Source organism: Aythya ferina, assembly GCF_964211825.1.
Source record: "Aythya ferina genome assembly, chromosome: 11".
Taxonomy (NCBI): domain Eukaryota; kingdom Metazoa; phylum Chordata; class Aves; order Anseriformes; family Anatidae; genus Aythya; species Aythya ferina.
The window spans coordinates 21,376,174-21,396,154 of NC_140307.1; the positions used below are offsets into that span (position 1 = coordinate 21,376,174).

At 39.6% G+C, this 19,981-nt stretch overlaps 1 long non-coding RNA gene across 3 annotated transcripts in view; it reads right to left on the bottom strand.

The window, feature by feature from the left end:
- Positions 1-2,295: 2,295 nt before the first annotated feature.
- LOC311442544 overlaps positions 2,296-19,981 on the bottom strand; it is a 28,144-nt gene continuing 10,458 nt past the window's right edge. The window contains exons 3-10 of one of the 3 annotated variants that reach the window (XR_014696719.1): positions 18,353-18,423; positions 18,227-18,254; positions 17,944-18,079; positions 17,265-17,371; positions 17,093-17,160; positions 16,641-16,749; positions 3,954-4,346; positions 2,296-2,890 (exon numbers count right to left, since the gene is read on the bottom strand). This is a non-coding gene — a long non-coding RNA (uncharacterized lncRNA). Of the gene's footprint in view, positions 2,891-3,953; positions 4,347-16,640; positions 16,750-16,840; positions 17,010-17,092; positions 17,161-17,264; positions 17,372-17,943; positions 18,080-18,226; positions 18,255-18,352; positions 18,424-19,981 lie in introns of those variants that run through there. The other 2 variants (XR_014696720.1, XR_014696721.1) reach the window with 2 other exon arrangements.

Sequence of the window (19,981 nt, forward strand, 5' to 3'; positions counted from 1 at the left end):
CAATATCTCTACTGGTGTATAAACCCACATATGTATATGTATGCATATATATATATATATATATATAGGCATACCAGTACATACACACACTGTGCCAAACAGAGAAGACTGTGGAAGATGTTCTTAGAAAGGCCAGTCTGCTTGCCTGGCTAAGAACATGCAGAAATCAATCCACCAGTGCAGCTCTTGGATCTAGGACCCTAGCCTGAAAAGTGCTAAGTACATGTGTTGTCAGTAAGTGACTGCAGTCAGTACTTTTCAAATGGAATTTCTGAATGTGACAGTGTGATCTTGTATTAAACAGGGGTCTTAAAAGTTACTAAAGTATATAAAAAAAAAAGATTAACTCTCAAATATTTTATCAGCTCAGACTGACACTTAGTTTGCTCCTAACTTCATATCCCCTATGGATTCAATCCATTTTATGAAAATTAAGAGAGCAATTTTTTTTTTTTTTTTTTTTTTTTTTTTTGGTGGAGAGTGAATATTCCAGAAGGAACCGTTGGGAAGCTTCAGTAGATGAACTTGCTTTCATTTCTAGTTCCACTGTAAATGTGAGGATAGGAGATGCACCCCATGAACGAGCAGTTCTATGAATGACTCTGCAGCACTTGCGGTGACAGCTGGAGGTACAAAATACTTGCCAGGAGAATCCTGCCTTTGAGTAGAATTGACAAAGGGAGACATAATGAACCCAGTAACTGAGGGCAGGGTAATCTCTGATCTTTCTAAGGCAGCAGATGTTTCTTCACCTACACACACACACACACACACACACACACACACACACAAATAAATAATAAAATAAAATACTAGGCATAAGAGTTGTTGTCTTCTTGCTTTTCAGTGTGATTTTCCAGAAAAAAAAAATAAATCAAGAAAATCAAGAGGATTTTATGCTAACTGCTCAGTGAATGTAATGAGTCCTTTCCCTGCACTCAGATTTCCATCACCTTTAAGTAAACTGGGGAACTCTGTGCTGTACTTACGGTAGTACTCGGGACTGAGACTGTGTATGGCTTCCTCTGTGTTTTGTCATGAACAAAAAAAAAGAAGACAGACTTCCCATTCTTCAGGCTACATGATATTTCCTGTATATGGCACCAATGAATCTTTACCACGGATTATAACTGAATGATTATGTTGTTTGCTAAGTCATAAGTGTAAATTCATTCCATTTCTAGGAGGCCTCTGTCTGCATATAGAAGGTAGCTGGCCATGCTGTAATGCATGCAATACACAGTAATATCTGAAAGTTTCCCATCCATATTTTCTCATATTAGTCTTTTTTTTTTTTTTTTTTTTTTTTTTTGTTAAAAGGGATGTAATCTTCCTATTTTCTTGATATAACTTTCTGTACTTCTTACAGAAAAATCATTACACATTACTGAAAACAAAGTATCAGGAAAAGCATTCCCCTCTCACCCCCCCTTCTGTTTATATTATGCACACAAAGTCTTGCATTTTCATTACTGTTTTTCCCATTTCAGTTCACTCAGCTAGATCCTAATGTTTCTTATAGGGGTCCTTCCCTTAATAAGGGAGGTTATAATGACAGTGTAAAGAATTTCTCTTTGTTTATGAAAAATATAAACAGATATTTCCTAGTTGGGCTGAAAGTCTGTTTGAGTTACCCATGCTACTCTCCTTCACTTTCACATGATGTATCAATGGCTGCTATCCCCAACTAGTATCAGCCAGACACTTGCAAGGAACACTAAAAATGATCACTATGTCCTGGTCTGTTTTCAGCTATTTATGAAAAATAACAAACCAGACAGTTAATCTTGATAGATTCAGCTTTCAAAAATGATGTCAACGTAGAACTTAACACTGTGTTAAACTAAAAAAGGAAGATGCATTAAACCAACACATAAAGGATAACTTGCTCATAAATCCTTAATTTCTGACTGACTGATTCACAGAACCCTGGCCTGAGAATAACATAGTAGTTGCAATGAGGTCAACAGGAAATATCACTAAAAGGCAAAGTCTGAAGAGCAGAACAGCCAGGTAGTAAATAGATAGAAGGTGTCCAGTTGGAACTGTTCTGTGGACAAGAATGACCTTAACATATTAGGTACCATATGGCAACCAGCGTGCTCAAATGGGCAAGGTGACCACATCCTTTTTCAGCATAAACTTCTGAAAGTTGAAGTATTGTAAAGTGACAGCTGACAGACAAGGATGCCAGAACCCTTCCCAACCAAGGGCAACTTTCAGCTGCTATCATCTACTATTGTTCGATAAGCTGGAAGTCAGCTGAAAAAGTAATTATTTGTGTCAACAGCTATGTTCGAGTCAAAGGAAGATGTTTATTTTCATTTAGTCATTGACAGAACAGAGTTTCTTAATATTTGCCTTCTACTTTGATAAGTTTACCAACATCTGAAGAGTAACATGCCATCCAAACACATATTGTACCCAACATATTACTCACATCAAAGTCAGATTTGCAACAAGCATTAGAGATTTTTTTCCTCTGAATTTCTTAATTTTTTGATTTATTTTCCTCATAAATTTCGTTTTTGGCTAAATGTATTGCTGATGCAAATGTGTCTTTCCTCATCTTGAGAATTCCTGGTAAAGATCCTGTATCAGTCCAAAATCTTTTGCATCAATTGATGACACAGCCAAATAAAATGCTGTAAATGGCCATAAACTGTCATAGTACTTTCTGGTGTTTCTCACATACACCTTTCCATTTCTAGGCAGCATTGCCCTTTCACGGTGCACACAGGAAACCACAGTGCCTGAGTGCTGGCCTGGTCTCACTTCTGTCACGGGAGAACTCATTTTCAGCCTGGCATTTCTTCTATTTCCTGTGTACACCACTGCAAAGGTACCGAAGTGAGGATGCAAGACAGATCTACAGAATTGCAAGTCAAAGCTTACGCAGGCATTTGTCGTGGTTCCGCTCGAGTGGGCAGCCGAGCTCCACCACAGCCGCTCTCTCACTCCCCCTCCTCAAAGAGGAATGGGGAGAAAATATGTGAAAAGTGCTCAAGGATTGAGATAAGGATGAGAAAATCACGCAATAATTATTGTAACGGGCAAAACAGACTCGGCATAAGGAGATAGTAAGATTTATTGCCTACAACTAACAAGCGAGAGAAGTGAGAAAACAAAGGAAAAAAACCAAAAGCACCTTCCCCCCCCATCCACCCTCTTCCACCTCCTCCCCCCGAGCGGCGCAGGGGAACGGGGAATGGGGGTTATGGTCAGTCTACAGCACTTCTTCTCTGCCGCTCCTTCTCGGTCACTCTCGTCCCCTGTGCTGTGGGGTCCCACCCACGGGATGCAGTCCTTGATGAACTGATCCGGCGTGGGCTTCCCACAGGCAGCAGCTCTTCCAGAACTGCTCCAGATATGGGTCCGTACCACGGGGTCCATCCCTCGGGAGAAAACTGCTCCAACCTGGCTCCCCTACGGGCAGCAGCTCCTGCCAGGTCACCTGCTCCTGCGTGGGCTCCTCTCCACGGGCTACAGGTCCGGCCCAGAATCTGCTCCGGCAGGGGTCTTCCACAGGCGGCAGCCTCCGTTAGTGCAGGGCCACCTGCTCCACCGTGGTCTCCTCCACGGGCTGCAGTGTGGAACCCTGCTCCACCGTGGTACTCCATGGGCTGCAGGGGGACATCCTGCTTCACCATGGTCCTCACCACAGGCCGCAGGGGACTTCTGCTCCGGCGCCTGGAGCACCTCTCCCCCTCCTTCTACACTGACCTTGGTGCAAGGCTGTTCTCCCACTCCCTTGACTCTCCCGGCTGCTGTGTGGCGCAGCGTTTTTTCCCTGTCTTAAATATGCTCTCACAGAGGCGCAAAACAACATCGCTTATTGGCTCGGATCTGGAAAACAATGGGGCCCTTACCAAACATGGGGCAGCTTCTAGATCTTTCTCACAGAAACCACCCCTATGGCTCCATGCTACCAAAACCTTGCCACGTAAACCCACTACAGCATTAGCTAACACAAACCTCACCAATTATGGCATTAGTTTTACACTAAAGCTGTGTTTAGTCCAGTTCTCTGAACACGAGAATGTTATTTCAAGGATAGCTCTATGCAAACTTGGACTGACCTTGGCCTATCAGTTTTGTCTGTAGTGTGTCTGAAGCTGAAACAAGAGCTTATCTCTAGCATTAAATAAGGAACAAATGATTTTTCCCCTCTCTTAATTATTTATAGACCATTGTACCTCTCCCTTTTAAGTGTCACTATGGAAGTCCAATCATTGCAGTCAATGTTACTAGACCTGTTATATTGTCTCACAGCAAAGCAAGAACCTGGGGACAGCAGAGTTTATTGTGTGCCTTTTCGATCTCTGTGTACAATATACCTTCTCCACCTGTTTGGAAAAAAAAAAAAGAGTTGTTTATAACAGGAAACAAAAAGACCTCTTTCTAAGAAATAAAATAAACACAGGGTAATGACCCCATACCAAAAAAAGTGTAAGAAAGTGGTAAAAGCCTTTTGTATTACTATAGCTTATGAGACAGTAAAAGAGGAGAGTTACAAGATTAGAAAACTAAATCACATGAGAAATGTGTTACAACTATACTATTCTCTTCTTTCATTACAGTCATGGAGCTCTGTAGTAACTTCATGTTGACCTGTATTTACAGAGACATAATGATTTAGTCTGTAGGAAAGCCAAGAAATCACTACAATGGGGAAAGCATAAGAAATTAATGAAGTACATGTATAAACCTGGCAGATGAAATGGATGCTTAACCATAATTCGGTGAGGGCTTGGGGACATATTAAGGACGATCTGGGGAGCAACTCATCAGCAGGCAAGTGTTCATGCATATGGTGACTACATCGGAACAGGCACCAAAACGCCTAATGGCATGCTAAGAGCAATAGGAATGTTTTGCCAACTTACTTAACTACTGTCTTCTCAGAAAAATACAGCATAAGAACAATTTTAGGGGCTTCACCAGACCTGGTTGTACAAGTACAAGGACAGAAAACGGGATGTGGGAAGTCTGAACAGTCAAACTTGTGGCAGTCATTTGATCCTATTCAGCAGTTATGCTGACAGAGATAACACTAGATGAAAATAGATCTGAAGATGTAACTGATGGTAGTAGATGGGTCAAGAAATTTCCACTCTCAAGTATGCTGTTCTGTTTCTTGCCAGTTTTGTTCCTGTCCTTTTCCCAGTTTCTCACCATAAATAGGAACAGAACACAAAAAAAGGAAAGTCAATCGGGTTGGGTTGATTTCTGACCCAAACCATGCTCCTATGCAAGTAGCATATCCTGGGCAGCCCAGCGCCTTGTTCCTTCACACAGCCATCACACACTTGCTCAGCCACGAGGTATCTTTTCATAAAAGTAATGTGTTTCCACAACTTCTAGCAGCATGGTCTAAATCCTGTCTTTCCCCTTCAAAGCTCAGCCTGTCCCTAATGCTGTCTACCTGGTATAAAGGTGTTAAACATAACCCCAAATCACAATTCTTTACACTGCTGCATCAGTAAAAACAGGGTAGAAGACAGCCTTTTGGTGAGCCTGTTCTACTCTCACACTTCCCCACCAGGCACGCACAAGCTAAAGGCTGCACCTGGCAGTGGGTGCTCCCCCAGGTGCCTCTGAGGCAGCTGCCTGAAGGCCGCACTAAGCCTCAGCTGCCCTCGGCACTTCCATGGTACTCCCTAGGCTGAGCTCCAGTTGCTCAGAAGAGTACCAGGAGGCTGGCTTGCAGCTGCAATATGCTTAGAGAGGAGAGCACTTTTGGAAATATCATTGAGCATTTGGGAAAATAGTAACAAGTGCTCAACGGAGCTAACAGTGGATCTTCCTCTATTCAACAACAGAAGAAAAATAGATCCAATTTAGCACTGCTTAAGGTTGTATAAAATTCTGTTATCTTTCTAATACTCCTCTCCACGTGCACAAGGAAGTTATTTCTTAAATGAAGACACTATAGCTGACCATCCAAAAAATGAAAATGCATCAAGCATAGCACCTTTTGGAAGAGCCTGTATCCTGAAATCTTATGACATCCTCAAAGAAAAAGAAACAAAGAAATTAAATAACAAGAGTTAACGAGCAGTTTTATTTTCTTTCAGCAAAGGTCGTCAATCCCACAGCAGCAAATTAATCCCAATTAGTCATGATATTTTGTCTTGATATATCATGACACTTTTGATTTACTGTGTTTCCAGGATGCAGGCAGCAAATGTTAATGATTCAGTTTGCTGGGAATTTATAGTCCTGCTCATTTCCCATTTGCTGATCAGTTGCAGCTTGTCAAGACTTGGCTGCTTCAACTAATGAACTGACGGCCTCGCAGGAATAATGGTGTGTTCTGCAAGCCTCATTTTTTTTCATGCCATCTGCAAAAATGCAGGTTCCTCTCTGAAAAAACATTCCTGGCAGCCAGGAAGGAGTGATTATGATCATATAAATGTCACTTGTAATTTGTATTTTACTTGTGTAATAGTATTACTGCTAAATGAAGGTTTCTGTAGAGAACAAAACTAATTATAGTAAATTCAGCATTTTTAGGAGAAATTCAAGAAGGGAAGCATACCTAGTTGTTTTCATTTCTAAAAAAAAATAAATAAATCTAATAGAAATTATGTATTTTTACATGATAATTTATCTGCTCAGCTGGTCTAGTTTGAATTAGAGCTACACAGAATGTTTCTTCAGAGGCTTATGCAGGCAGTAAACATCACTTTTCTTCCACACAATAAATGCAAAACCCATTCAAGTTTACAGCAAATGTTGTACCAAAGATGTGGGGAAGTTTTCAGTACTTATAGCAATAATTTTTATGACTGATTATTCTGTGAAATGGTTTATCTAATTGATGATTGCTGGAAAGTTTGATAAAAACACTTTGCAAAACCTTTTAAAATAAAGGTCACTGATTTTCATGCAGACTTCATATCATGCTATGCTTGCATTTAAGCAATGGTTAAATCAGCAGTAATGATGAAGTCTAGGCACCCACATTCCTGAAAATCTAGCTTCAGTAAAAGGGAAACTTCCAACTACATGACATGACAAAAAGTTCAGATTTTTGACTGCTGTGAAAGAACTCAGTAGAGTTCTAATAGATTGCACCAGAAGAAAATCTGCTCTGAGCTCTGGAAGTAGGCTGTGTTTTTTCTTTAAGTCTTGATTGTTTATTTGGGTGTTCTATAGATTTCACCTCAAAGTATAACAGAATTAAGAGTCACATTCCTAGCTATAATCAAGCTATTTCTATATCATGAATAAGTAAAGAAACTGCCTTCAAAATTTCAAAACTGACTTCCTTACATATTAACAGAGCTAGATGGAAACTTTGCATGGAAGTGAATGAAAAAAAAGGAATATATTTTTATATATATTCCTTCATAAGAGGAGGAATGTGAAAAATATTTGATAAGCTCTCCACCCCTTCCACCTCCCATTTTTTCCTTTTTCCAAAACCATTACAGCACTGTTGCACTGCTATAAACAACTAATTACAAAGAACCTATCTGCACCGTCTGTATCTTATAGCTGATTAAATAGCCTAAACACTAGTTTATCTCTGTTAGGCAAAGCAACAGTCAGATAGGGTTGCATAGTGTTCTTTTGGTCACACCATGATCCCTTGATGAAGGCAGTCTGGGATTTTAGGAAAGAGATACACTCGCCCAAGAGGATATGGTCCATTCCATAAAGAAGGTGCTAGCAAAGGAAGGAAGTGTCAGAAGTGTAACACTTTCTAGACAGGTACCAGCAAATCGCTACCCTGCTGCACTGACATCAAGACAGTAACAAAGTTATAAATAACAACTTCCAGTAATTTAAGCCAAGAGGCAGTCTGAGCTAGTGGGATCCCCTAAGCAGATGGCCTGACACATTCAAAATTTGCATTCCTCAGAGAATATGCAGAGCTTCAGACAAAGGGTATCTACAGTTATAGTGTTGCTGGGAAATTATTGTTCTACTTTGCAGAGAATTTATGGGCTGAGCAGAAAATATCTGATTAAGATGCACTTGATAGGCCTCAGAACAGTGGTTCCCAACATTTTCATATAATGCTCTATCTGGCAAAACCCTGGATAACATGAGCTGCATTCACCCTACTGAAGGTTAAGCTGCTGCAAATCCTGTTCTCGTAACCAGGGCAAACCCTGCTGGGAGCCTCCTCCCATCTTTACCCCAGCAGAACTTCAGCCAAAGCCAAACGGCTGCAACCAGTACTTTTTACATTAAGGCATCCTATCTAGGTTATTCTAAATAAACGTGCTCATCCTCATCACAGGGGTTGAAAAAGTTGTACATGTACCTTATGTGGAGGAAATAAAACACAACCCCTACAACTCAGAAACATTTCCTTTGAAATTGCTGTTACAAGGCCAGTCCTTCGATCTGTATGAGCAGAAATCTTGAGAAAGGAGACCATACGACGGATGCAGACACACTATACATAGAATGCTATATTGCTTATGTAGTCGGTGTTAAAATTTGTGCAAAGGGACCATGGAATAGCAGTAGTTAATGCATTTTGAAAACCTTATTTTTTCCATGTGCCAAAAAAACAGGCTGGAGCTAGTAATACCCACCATCAATTATAGGACATTCTCTTTCAGGGCTTAACGCAAGCCTTATAAGAAATTTAGATAGTTGTTTATTGCTCCTCGCACACCTCACTATTTTTTTTAAATAATAGGAAAAAAGTAGAGGAATATTTTTCTCTATTAGTATTCTGGGTTTCCATGTTTAGAAGCTAAACAAATAAAAATAACTTTACATAACCTCAGAGGCTCCCACTCTAACAGTTTAAAAATACAAGCACAATATAGAGTTTTGTACATACTGTATCTATAAAAGATCATTCATGAAAAACACATATATAAGTAGGCCTTTGATAAAACTTTTTTCTTGGATTGCCAGTTTAAGGAAATTAAAAACAAAATAAGAAAAATCTAGAATATAATATAAACTATATCAGTTTAAAAAAAACATATGCTATTTACTATTTAGACATCTATCCCACCCCTCAATCCAAGGAGGCCAATTAGCTATTTTAAACTGGCAAAGAAATATAGGATAAAGTGGTATCTGTGTAAGTCCCGACCTAGCTTGGAAAATAAAATGCTGCCAATAACCGTTTTCACTCTCTGCCTTTGAAGAGAAAATTCAATTCAATTTTTAATGTAAAATGTTTAAAATGTCTTAATGGAAATAAAAACTTAAGAGTGTGAAATACCCTTTAAAACAATTTCAATTAAATATCATTGTCCTTCCTTCAAGGTATTACCTTTAAATGATTTAATCTTAATTTGTTTCTTCCTGGCACAGTAATTGCCATTGATTCTAATTAATATTCAGCTGGCCTTTTGCTGTAAAGAATTACTGTCCTATTTATTTCTCTCTGATAAGACTTTCCTTTGCTGTAGCCCTTATTTGTTGTTCTGGGACTCTATATTGTGAGTGCAGGAACACTCATGTTACAGGCCTGGGTTAGCTCAGCCATGGCTGCACCTAATGCCTGGACGGGCTGGCCCTGTTGTAGCAAGATGGCATGCCTGGCCTCACTGTGCACCAAATCCACGGGGTTCTTACACAGCAGCAGAATTCATAAAGCCCAGACCACTACAGAGCACAGCGTGAGAGCGGATAATAAGATTTGAAGGGAAGAGTTAGTCATAATATTAATTCTTGCTGTCCCTCCACAGAGAAATACTGGCCTTGGGGAGGTTTAGGTGCTCAATTGGCACTCTAAACACCCAGCATCCTCTTGTCATAATGGCATATAAAACAGCCTGTTTAAAAGCATTGAGTAACAGTGAGGGAAAGAGATGGTTCTGCGCATTTTCCACTCACTTGCACTGTTGTTCAAGCATTTGCACGATGTGGAATACCTAGTTTCAACCTGAAGGGTCTCACGACCATGTCCCTCCGAGTTTGCCTATCAGCATCCTTTTCACTGCCTCAGCTCTTCATACTCCATCCTGGCCAGATGTCAGAAAGCCTGTAAAAAACAATAGGAGTGTACTCTCCTCACCCACCCAGTTTCTTCGCCCCATGCAACAGTCCTTTCATGAGTCATGTACAGGAAGATACCCCTACAACTCTCCCTAGACCTTCAGGGGGTGCCAAGACTCACAGGCCTGCTTCTCAGTGGAAACACTGCTTCTGCCTCCTCATCATTGGTTTAAGATTTTGGCTTTCACTGCACACACACATGCTGAATTGGTATTTTATTTAGAATTAGCCACAAATTATTACACTTTTGAAACTTGGTTGACTGGAGCATACCATCGCCAGCTGTTTCCGTTTCTCTTACTGACCATAAAAGCTTGTTTATCGATAACATTTCAACATTTTTCTCCCCTACTGAATTCTTACTTATACTCCGACACCAGACTTCCTATTCAACCTGGCAGGCACCTCTCATGCCTTGGCTATTAATTCAGGACCTATGTCACTACTGTTGTGGTTTCAAGAATTTCATCAGTTTCCCCATTTCAGTAAAACTGAGTCAACTCTCTACCTAGACTTAGGTCACTCCATTGCTTTTTTGACCAAACTGTGACATAGAATTTTTATTTTCTTAATCAAAATTTTTTTTTTTTTGCACTAAGAAGCATTGATTTTCAACACTGGATTACAGAGAAAAAAGTCATAAGTATGGTGCATTAATTAGCTGCACTCTAATGCGTAGACTTGGATTTTCATATAAGGTTACCCTGAAAAGCTCTTCCAAATGGCTGTTTAGAGCAAAGACAAGCACTCCCTTGTTAGTGCAAATTATCACTGCACTTACTGATACCTTTCTCATATGCCCTGCCAAAGATGGGCAGAATCTACTTGTCCTCAGTGCAGAGGAAGCAGAGGAGCTGAGATTACATTACAGGAAAAAACCTGGTGGTGAGCAGAAAGCTGAGATGAGCTCTCATATCAGTAAGGCCCCATATAGAGAAGGCTGGTTTGTCACCTAGTATAAATCAGGAAAATTCCAATGGCCTCAAGAGAGCCACATGTAAGAACCTGTCCAAAAAACCTATATCCAGTAATCTAAGGGCTTTGTAAATTAAATATTATAATTTTGCTAGTCAAAACACAGGACTGCACCTCAATTATTACTTCACAGGGGTCTTGTAGCATCAGTAAAAGCATGAAATAGAAGCAGAGTAAGGAAAGCAGACTGACCAAAACATTTTAGGCCTTTGCCCTGAAAGAACAGTGACACCATTTGTGAGAAACAGTTTAAACCTGCAATAGTCTCTCAGGTTTCTAAGCTAAGATACTGGGGGCATGGTAAGATACTGGGGGAATGGCAGCCTCAGCTCAGCCTGGATGCAACAAAGAACGTGCAACTCTGAGAGCAGTTGCAGTGCCAGCTCAGGTTGAACTTGAGATCTCTGTCAAGAACAAAGCTATTATGGAGAGATGTGCATCAGGTGAGATTCACATCATGCACTCCCAAGTTGATAGTGACAGTGCCACCATCATCTCCCTGATCTTAATGACAGAGAGACTGATAATGAGGGGGAGAGAGAGAGAGACTATTATCTCCATCAGGGCAAACAATTATGGTGGCATGTATGGTGGGTATAATTTACCGGTACAGGAATGCTCTGCTAATGACCTGATATGATGTCAGTGACTGAGTTTGTCCACCTGGGGATGCTCTAGAGAGTTAATCCCATTAAAACTTATTTAATGACTTTTTTCTTTTTAATATACACTGATGTGGATTTTCATTCAGATGTGAAACAGCATCAATTCAGATATGCCTAATTAATTTCCACAATGAAATTAAGCCAGTTTAACTGACATTAAACTGGAGGAGCTGAAATTCAACTAATACAATCATAATAACATATTAACTCTGATTCATCTCCCCAAACCCTTGGTTTGACCTTCTAGGTCTCCATGAAGTCCTTGCCCTCTGCTCCAGCTAGCAGCACAGCCTGGCAGATAGCATCAGCATGATGAGGATGCAGCACCATTGGCAGGGACATGAAGAGCTCCTGCTGCTGGTGCTTCAGCCAAGTTGCATGGTATCAAACCACATGCCTCCAAGCACAGCAGCTCTCATGCCAACATGCAGGGGGTGATGTTGCCTTCATGTTAATGGGAAGACTGAGGTCAAATCCCATTTCACCAGCTCTGGATGAGATAGGAAGACGGACAACTTCCTTTGATAGTGGAGAGATGTGTGGCCTGGGTACCATCTGGGCAGAGGCTTTGCTGCCCTACCTGCTCACTTACAAGAACATTTCCAGCTCCTTGAGTCTGGCACATGAGGACAGGGAGAGCTGGAGCATTTCAATAGTTGTGGATTATTGGCCACAACTACTGTGGGTTGTTGGCACAACAATTACTGGCCAGGATAAAGTGGCTTCAACCCTGCTGCACTCCCAAGTGGAGCATATGCTTGCAGTATGTCCTGTTCACCAATTCCTCTGAAATCCCCATGCTGCTAAGCGATATGATCTTTGTCATGGCCACAAATGGCACCAAAATTAATCTTCACACGTTCCATACATTGTAATCGACAGTGAGAGAAGAAAAAATTAGCACCATAAATGTAAAAGTACCTCTTTCTTATACTCCAGCTGATTCCAGCTTATTAAGATACCTTATGCAACTTCTGGCATATGTATTGTATACAGAATGACAATAATGGTCACAGATAGCTAACTTTGCTTTGAATACAGGAAGACAAAGTTCCAGCATCACTATCAGCACCTAGAATAATAACCCATAATCCAGGGCTAGGGATAGTAGAGCAGAACTTCATTGTGCTAGGATCTAAACTAACAGTTTCTTTACTCAAACATGTTTCAGCTAAAATCCTCATTTAAGTGGATGAGGTAATATTTCTAAAATAAACTTTAAAAATAAAATTAGGTTCTTGGTGCCACTTATAGTTTCGCCCAGATAAATCATGCATCTAATTTGGAGAAGTGGTGCTGCAAATATCACTAAACACCTAAAAATAGGTATCTCAATACTTTCATAAATCTGGTTTCTACATGTTACTATCACCTTCTTGCTAGTAAAAACACTGATGGAAAATGGTAAGTGCACTTATAATACTGTTTTGTAAATCCAGCCAGTAAAGAATCTTGCACAAATATGGAATTGGCTAAAGTAGAATTTTAACATTTATCTCAATTGCCACTGATGCCTGGAGATAGCTTGCAAAGTATAAGCAATATCGTATCTTCTTCTGATGGTCCCAAAGCACAACAGGATTACAGGTGTGTATGTGTGAAAACCAAGAGTGAAGTTCGTTATCTGTGCCTCCAGCCACAAAACTTCAGCCACAGAAGCAAGCTGGAACACTGATATTAATTGGTGGTAATGATTAGATAGACAGATCATTTCACCTGTCTTTGAACCCCAACTGCAATGCATTCTTAGAGATTTTAGCAAAAGCTGCTATAGAAAAGCTAAGCATTATTTTATCTTATCCAAACTAAATCACTTCTCTTGCTATGAAGTCCCTGGTTAGGGTAAGCAATACTTATCTCCACTCTTACATACTAGGACTTTGTGAAAGTAAAATTCACAGCTACTGTCACCCAATACACAAATTTCCCTTTCATCTTGAAACTTCTTAAACACCCTTTCTCAAAGCAGTCATACTACAGATTCATTTTACCTGCCTTTTCTTTCTGAGCAACAATTCTTACTCCTTCCTCAGCACAAGCCATTGCATCTTCATTTCTGCAGCTGTTCTGCTACACGACTTTGTCAGTGTGCCACCCTCATCTACATGGATACCACTACATCCTTACTACTGTGATTGCGTGGAACCCATCTACTGTCAGATTTGCAAATAACAATCGCTTTACATATTACATAGGATACAGCATCAAGAAATGGCAAGTACCACAAGTGAAGGAAGGAACTGTACTTCTCAACCTTTTAGAATTTCTGCAGTGAGAAGCAATGTCCAGGCTATCAGCATCACTCACATCTACAGAAACTGAAGAGGTCTGACCATATTTCATAGCTATATCATAGCTATTATTTCAGCTCAGAAATTCAGGTTGAGTGACCAAATCCAACAGGAATTCTAGTCAGATGACAGGTTCATCTAACTAGAAAATGCACTTACAGTTTGGCAGTTCACTTGTCACCCACAGAAAGACAGATCAGTAAGAAGATTCACTGCCTGTAGAGATGAATACATGAAAACATCCCCAGGGATGCTTCAGGTACCAAGAGTCATTAGGGGCAGGAAAAAAGTCCTTTCTCAGCCATGGTCTCTCATGCTCTTTTCTACCCAATGTATGCAAGCTAGCTAAATTATCCCAGAATTACACTTGCAGCAGTACTAAGGAAAAACAGAGCTGATAACCCGCTAAGGTAAAAGGAGCCAGAGAACTTCCATTTGTGTCTCATATCCCCTCAAACAGCATTCTTTCAGTTCAACTTAATCAAACTGACCAATCTTTGAGTTCATAGCCACAGAAGGGAGAAAACCACAACTTAAAAATTAGTTAGAATCAATGGAATGAACAAAAAACAAACAGCAGAGTTTGCCATATAAAGATGACCACGCTTGCATTTACTTGTGTTTCAGATTGCCCTCTGGAAGCTCTGACTTAGAGGCAACTGTGACATGAACTAGCCATCCCTGTGCCAAAGCCCACTGGAGATTAATTATACAGTGTTTTTATGGTCTTGTATAATGTATTCCCTGGAAGAAGTATGTTTTATTAGTCATGATTTGGAAAACTCCAGGTATTTCATAGATTATAACAGGCTGGAGTTCAGTGAAGTCCTTTTTCTTTCCTTTCTGAATAGGTTTCTAAAGAAACTAACCGAGCCACATATCTGCAGATTGTGTACCAGAAATACCCCATTTCCTAAGTGATCGCTCCAGAACCTGCTGAGCCTGTGGGTGGACAACTCCCTCTAACACCTGCAATCATTTGTCTTCTGAACATCCACATCTTTGTCATTTTGATTCTCTCTCTTTGTTGTGCTATTTCTTAACAATAGGCATAAAGTGAGCTATAAAGATACTTCTTCACAGCAGTACAAATAACGTGTTTAGGATTTTAGGTAATCTATGTTACCCTAGTATGATGCAATCCTTTTTCAATATAGGTGGGTAGACAGACATAGTAACAGGATCAGAACATTGCTTTTTATGAAACACATCCAACTTATTTATATGAAATAATTTCACGCACACACCTCCCCCTCTCCCCCTTCCCCTGTAGCCCACAGCCTTCTACCTCAAAAATAACTGATGCAAGCAAATGTGAATATGAAATAAGATGATGTGATTCTTTGAAGTCATTTCAGGAAATTGCAAGTCTTTCTGAAATGAAACATCCTTGCAAAGTCAATCAGCCATTGCTAGGAGGTCACCAGGTAGCCGTGCTGTGTCAGCCTATTTGCTCACTGGTGCCAGGAGATGCAATAATGCACTGATAGACCAAGTTTAATCACGAGGATCTTTAAAAAAAAAAAAAAAAATCCACATATACAAAACTCACAATTACTTCAGACTTGCAACAGCTTTTTTAAGGTATTTTCTCACTGGAAAGTCAAGCTGAGCAATGATTCCATGAGTCCTGTCACCTCTTCTATAGACTATTATAATATACAGCCCCAAATTATTGCATTTAAATTCTTGTTCCTGCTCCTCTTGAGATCTGCTATTGACTTCAAGAAAATCTGCTATTGACTTCAAGAAAACAGGAAGAGGAATTAAATATGCTTTTTGTTTTATGTGTGCAGCATATTCAAACTAAGCCTACTGGTTTCTAAATTTCAGAAGTTTTCAAACATTTTACATGCTGGCATCCAAACACAATTTGGACGAATAGGAATAGATTCACAATTTGTTTTCTTTCAGGCAAACAAAGAGCTAGATACTAATTCCATGAGAAAATAAATACCTTTTCAAAAGCAAGAGACAGCAGCAATTAGAACATGGATGTAGACATTCATAAGAAAAAGGGAGAAAAGAAAATGAAATTAAACAGCAAGTTAAGTGTAGATGAATATTCCTGTTTCCAGCAACCTTATGATGGGGAAAGAAACCATAGAAGGAAGGAAGAAAAAAATATTAAAACAAATCTCCAAGCTTCTTAGTAGTTGGTCAATCTACATTCCTGGGTACCTGCAGTGTTTGGAGACCAAAAGTCTACCACTTGGGAATGTCAACTTATCTTCATGCAGTGATTTTTCCTTCTCCAGTCACATAATTTCGAAATGAGTTCATAAGGAAACCTGATTTGTACCCATTCCAACCATCAAGGTCTCTATGTTGATTTGGAACTAGCAAGAGCAAGATCAAGAACAAATGATTTTTGAAAGATATAACTCAAGGAAAGGGCATCAAATGTTCTGAAAATTTGATTAAATTCTAATGGGAGAAGGAAGTTCTTCCTTCTGATATTTTTCACAGCCTTATGTGAAACTTGCTCTCCTTGGAATATCTAGGTAGCATGTCAAGTCTTTCCAGGTATCCTCTGACTGCATTACTACAGAGAAAAATAAATCTCAACAAAGCAATTATCTAGTTACTGCTTTAGAAGTTATCCTAATTTCAGAGGAACAGTGTTTCATAGAAGTTGTCATTCATTTCCACACTGATAGATCTCTTAAAGAAGTTATTAAATACATAAATTCTGTATATTATAATTACTTTGACCCCATTTTCTTACCTTTTCCTTCAATAGATTTGAAATAATGTGCAGGAACTTTATGAACAATGGTTCCTTGAAGCAAACTGAATTTGCAGTCGTGTTAGAAATTTAAAAAATCAAAGTCATCCTATTTAGGGAAAAAAAAAAAAAAAAGCATAGGTGATTTAGGCAGTTGTCAAATACCACACATCATTTAAAACTTAAACAAATAAACCCACTATGTGAAAGTAGCAGAGTCTGCAGCACAGCCTAGAAACCATTAACAGTTTTTACAAGCAGTACTTTTCATTCTGTGGTCCACCCCTTGATTAGAAAGGTCTCTTTACACCTTGAAGATGAGACTGACTTTTCATGCTCTATTCCACTTCTGAGATCTTTTGTTATTATCTTACAAAAAAAAATATATATATATATATATATAAATCATCTGTGCTCTGACTTTGAAGCTTGCAAATAAAGATGACTGTCACCTGTGAAACATTCAACTCTCAGCTGATTCACATGGTTGCAAAGGAGTAGGCAGGCAGCTGCGATAGGTCTGAAACAGAAGGTATCAATAACACTGGAATGAATAGTGCCATGCTTGACAGAGGGCAGTAGGAGATATCTAAGGTGTCCAGATTCTGGAAGAATTAATTATACCTTCTTGTTATCTGCTGAACTTTGGAAATATCACTGAACACAGAAAATCCAGTGAAGACAAGAGACCCCCACTATTTTACTTCAGTTGAGACAGAAGTAAGAACAACCTGTTATTTAATGAAAAATACCTGAAATGTTATACCTGTGGCTGTGGTGTGGGGAGAGTGCAAGGGAAGGACAAAGCAAATGTTAATTGCAAGAGATTGTAATTGAACTTTATCTTTCGCTAAAATCTTAAAGTGAGTCAAAGTTTTCTGACACGGTCCCTGTACACACACCAAGCAACTTGATCCTCAGCTCACATAGAGGAAGATCAGCGGCACTGCAACATTTGCTTCTCATAATTAGCTAGACTAGTTGCAGTGCATTTACAGAAAGACAGTGAAAAAATTAGAGATTGAAAACAAAAAATCACACCCAGGTGCTAGGAGAGAGGAACGCTAGTGCTGCCTCCCTTTGAGTGGAATGTAGTTTTCAAACAGATTTGGCTGAGTTTAGAGGTCCACTGATGGTCCACCTCAGCTCTGGCATAGTGTGAGAGCATTCCTCTTATTCTTGAACCCACTCACCCAGTGAATGCAAAGTTGGACTTAAGAGATGAGTAGTGCAAGTTGCAGGCATTTCAGCTGAAGTGAAAGCAACTGAGTAAACCCAACCCTTGTGATACGAGACTGCATACCTTGGGGGGTTGCCTGAAATCTTGCTTTAGTGTAAGTGCTCATGTAGTCATTCATTGTAGGCATAATTTTACATATAAATTCAATATTCTTACTGAAGTGATATTTTACACTTCTAAAGTGATTTTCCTAATCTCACTGGAGAGAGGATAATGAAAAAAAAACGTCAGCAACGATTGCAGTGTTTATTACTTAAAAACAAACAAACAAACAAACAAACAAAAAAAACAACAGCAAGGGACAACAAAAAAAAACACAGTCCACACAACTTAACAAACTCATCACCTTTGGAAATCAATCAAGGGATTTGAAGCTATTAAAAAAAAAAAAAAAAAAAAAAAGGAGAAAAATTATCCTGAAATCTTTCAAGATAAATTTTTTCATTCCCTACAAGGCTGATCCATTTTAAACCTGCTGGTGATTTGAGGAAGGGCTGGTGTCATGGTTAGCTGGGGTTATAGCTTTGGTTGCCCAGAAGAGACCTGGAAAAAAAAAATGCAAAACAGATTAGCAACGTGCAAGTAGGATGCAGAAAGAGTGCAGAAATATGGCAAAGAAGAGTGAAGAGACCTTTCAAATTAAGAAAAGATTTGACACTCAGTTTGAATCTGCTACTGCAAACATCCCCCATGCCTTTCCCTTGGGAGATTCCACTAGAGAGGACATCATTTTTAATTTCTTCAGCCAAATCACGTTACTCAGCAGTTATCATGTTTTGAGCCCTCCCCAGGAGATGGGGGAACAGGCATTTCACACTATTGGTGCAATCCATTTCTGGGCAGAGTTGCCAGCCACTGTGGTTTCTGGGATTCATGCCAGCAGGGATAAGTCTGCTTGTCAGTATAAATCCTGTGTATACATAGGCCATAAACTTGTGCCAGATTTTTTTTTTTTTTTGATTTGCCCTTCCATTCCAATTCAACAAAGCTCTCCCAGTAGCTAGAATTTTTTCCTTTTTACATTGAATTGCCCTTGGAAACCACAAGGGTTTATAAGTTCAGGGGAAGAGGAAGAAAAATACAGTGTATTAGAACTAGTTTTGCAGACTCTGAACTTCAGCAAGGGTTCAGGTGGTTTGGAAAAAAAAAACAAACTCCACAGGAATCCCTCAATCCTACTCAGAACGCAAACCTGGCAGAGCTGCTTTTTATCTGATGTTACCCCCCACCTGGTGCAATTTTTCTTTCCTAAATTTTTCCAGAGAACCAGGGTCAGGATTTTTTTAGGTGCCAAAAGCTGGATTTTGTACTTGCCACCCACACAGAAGAGTCTGTTTGCATATGGTATTTATGCCACTTTTGCGTGACATATGTTTGCGTGTCTAACTCCCAGAATGGGAAGTCTCAGGCAATGGGTAGGAGGAACAGCAGGCCAAAGCCTTCTGCTTTTGAGTGGAAGAGTTATGAAGCTCCAAATGCTTTCATTTTTGTTTTTCTGAAGAAAAGGATAAACAAGGGCAAAGTGCAGAGGGAAGAGGCACTGGTGAGTAGGACTTCATATCTATTGTGCGCATACACAAGAATGAATACGTGTGTACACACATGCATAGCCATACATACGCACTCCCATCTTATTCGTAAGAGGCCAGTCACAAGAGCTCAAGATTTCTTTGAGACCAAAATGTTACAGAGGAATGAATACAAAAAAATTTCCAAACTAGAGATAGTTCTGAGCCATATTTACCACTGATTGCAGTAAACTCTCTGCCTTCTCATAGCCATTTTAATGGCAGCATTTTTTTTTTTTTTTTTTTAATTCCAATACAATGCAGGGGGGAGATGAATAGGGAAATATATATATTTCACAGGCAACTAACAGCCTATTTTTTCAAAGAAAACAGTTAACTAATTTTATGTGTAGCTTCAAATAAATGTGACCACGGTTGATTCATTCCAGTAGTTAAAAGAAAATTCAAGTGTTAGGGAAGATGGCTTACACAGTGCACCACTCTCTCTGAGTGCTCCTGGCCTATGGCCCAGTTCATAAGCACATACATGCATCTTTAATATTATCATCCTGTAGCAGTCTTCTAGCCTGACT